The sequence below is a fragment of the Mus caroli genome, chromosome X (genome assembly GCF_900094665.2).
Source record: "Mus caroli chromosome X, CAROLI_EIJ_v1.1, whole genome shotgun sequence".
Lineage (NCBI taxonomy): Eukaryota > Metazoa > Chordata > Mammalia > Rodentia > Muridae > Mus > Mus caroli.
The window spans coordinates 134,535,861-134,539,150 of NC_034589.1; the positions used below are offsets into that span (position 1 = coordinate 134,535,861).

At 39.4% G+C, this 3,290-nt stretch overlaps 1 pseudogene; it reads left to right on the forward strand.

The window, feature by feature from the left end:
* The first annotated feature begins 1,413 nt into the window (after positions 1–1,413).
* LOC110287479 lies at positions 1,414–2,518 on the forward strand (annotated as a pseudogene).
* The last annotated feature ends 772 nt before the right edge of the window (positions 2,519–3,290 follow it).

Genomic DNA, 3,290 nt, shown 5'->3' on the forward strand with positions numbered 1-3,290 from the left:
AATATATTTTAATTAATATCTCTGTTCACATTTACTAAGCTATCTTATACAAACTCCCATTACGCATGCTCATAGCCTAATCACATTTCAAAGTCAGTCTTTAATATCATTTCCTTTTTGATGACATATGAAATTGTAACTTTGCCAAGAAAATAGAAAATAATCACTCAGGTGACAGCATATGTATTAACTCATTTATTCTCCAAATAAAATGACAAGATAAGCATTATTCTCATGTTTATAGTGATTTGGCTATTTGCCTAAGGTCATAAGCTTGTAAGAGAAATTCAGCTTTTCATGGTAAGTCTATTTTGCTTCAAGTTTATACTATTAAGTATAAAACTTATTTGTTCTATAACCTAGTTGATCAACCTAACCACTTAGAAAACCCTTAAAATAAATATTTCTGTATATCTCACATGGCAGAACCACCACATGCTGCTAATGAGTAAAGAAAGACGTACCACAAACCACAACACTCCATCCCATGCTCACTCCTGTCACAGCACAATGGAATAGCATCAAAGGCAGAAATTAGGAATGTTTTGTGGCAACAGTGAAAATGAAGTTAGAAAGATGAATAACATTCTTAGGACATGTTTTAAAAAGGTCTCAATGGTAAAAGATTCCCTTTTCTAACGTTTGTTGTCACAACAATAAAGGGTGATCAAGTAAGTACTTGTGTCTGTAGTTCCAAACTCAAAACCAGAAAGAAGATGGACACCGAGGCACTCCAGAAGGTGTCATAAGGAAATGTGAGTGTCCATGCTAAAACTATCTGAATACGAATCTATGACTTAACCAACCACAGCTTCTACAGTTTATTTGACTTTGTGCTCTTGAAATAGCACTTTCTCTTTTAATCAAATTCTCCTTGAAATTACTCTCTGAAAAAAAAACCCACAATTTTATAATCAAAAGTTAATAATATTATCTTAGCTCTATTGAAAATTGATACTTCCTGTAGGCCAGTAGTCTGCAAACTACCACCTTCCCTTTAGTTCTTATTGCTTTCTGAAAAATATCCTTATTAATTTGTTCTTTAAACTCTGCTGTGCCAGGACTTGCTAATACTTACTACCTGTATTATTTCACTATTACCAATTTGCATCATTTATAACTGACCTCTTTTTAGTTTTCTCATATAATCTTATACATATAAATGCTATGATATTCATATTAAATTGAATTAAAAATGTTCTGTTTCTTTCTCTCTTACACACCACACACACACATTGTGGTATAAGTCTGTAAAAACCCTCAATTAAGAGGTAGTGAGTGAGAAGTGGATCAGATATTAAAGGTCATCTGTGACTATAAAGATGTTCAAGGTAACTGTTGAGTCTCCGTCTACCCTTGAGCACAGGATTCTCGTGGCTCCTCCATCTCCAGTCTACATGTCACCAGTTTGCCATGAATGGATATCTTGTTGTGCTCATTGTGAACAACAGTCCTAGCATGTGCAAAGCTGGCTTTATGAGAAATGATGCTCTCTGGGTCATCTTTCCCTCCATCTTGGGCCGTCTTAAGCCCCAGGACATGATGGTGAGTATGGATCAGAAGGACTCTTACATGGGCAACGGTGTTCAAAGAAAGAGAGGCATCCTGACTCTAAAATACCCCATACATAAAATACACAGCATTTCCACCAACTGGAAAAATATGGAGAAGATCTGGCTCCACAACTTTTACAAGCTGCATGTGGCATCTGAGGAGCACCCTGTGCTGCTCACCAAGTCCCCCCTGAACCCTAAGGCCAACTGTGAGACCTTTAACACCCCAGCCACATATGTGACCATCCAGGCTGTGCTTTCTCTGTATGCCTCTGGTCCGACTACTGGCATTGTGATGGATTCTGGAGACAGGGTCACCCACACTGTGTCCATCTATAAGGGCTATGCTCTCCCTAATGCAATCTTCCATTTGGACTTGGCTGGCTTGCATCTGACAGACTACCTCATGAAGATCCTGACCCAGAGTAGCTACAGCCTCATCACCACAGCTTAAGGAGAAATTGAGCGTGACATCAAAGAGAAGCTGTGCTATGTTGCCCTAGATTTCAAGCGGGAGATGGCCACTGCAGCATCCTCTTCCTCCCTGGATAAGAGCTATGAGCTGCCTGATGGCCAGGTTATTACTATTGGCAATGAGCAGTTCTGCTGCCCCGAGGTTCTTTTCCAGCCTTCCTTTTTTGGGCGTGGAATACTGTGGTATCCATGAAACTACATTAAGTTCCATCAGGAAATGTGACGCTGACATCCATAAAGACCTCTATGACAACACAGTGCTGTCTGGTGGCACCACCATGTACCCAGGCATTGCTGATCTGATGCAGGAGATCACTGCTCTGGCTCCTAGCACCATGAAGATCAATACCATTGCTCTTTCTGAGCACAAGTACTCTGTGTGGATCAGTGCCTCCATCCTGGCCTCACCGACCACCTTCTAGCATATGTGGATCAGCAAGCAGGAGTATGATGAATCTGGTCCCTCCATCATGCACCGCAAATGCTTCTAGGTGGACTGTTATTGAGCTTCATTTTACACCCTTTCTTTGACAAAATCTAACTTTCACAGAAAAAATAAAAACAAAATCAAAAACAAAAAACGAGATAACATTGGCATGACTTTGTTTTGTTTTTATTTATTTTTATTAGATATTTTCTTTAATTACATTTCAAATGCTATCCCGAAAGTTCCCTATACCCTCCCCCCGCCCTGCTCCCCTACCCACCCAGTCTCACTTCTTGGCCCTAGCGTTCACCTGTACTGGGGCATATAAAGTTTGCAAGACCAAGGGGCCTCTCTTCCCAATGATGGTGGACTAGGCCATCTTCTCCTACATATGCACCTAGAGACACAAGCTCTAGGGGTACAAATACAGAAATGGATGCTCTCAGTCATTTATTTATTTATTTATTTATTTATTTATTTATTTATTTATTTATTCATTTTTAAAAAAATATTGTTTGGTTTTGGTGTTTTTGACTCAAGATTTAAAAACTGGAACAGTGAAGGAGACAGCAGATGGTTAGAACAAGCATCCCCAAAGTATTCCAATGTAACTGTGGACTTTGATTATACATTGATCTTTTGTTTGTTTGTGTTTTTTTAATAGTCACACCACATATTTATTAGAGATAGGCTATAGGAAGTCCCTCACCCTCCCAAAAGCCACTCCCACTCCTGAGAGGAGGATGGCTGAGTCCAATCTCTGAGGCCACAACCAGGGAAGTGACAGCATTACTTCTGTGTAATTTATGTACTGAAATATTTTAATACCTTCTTCC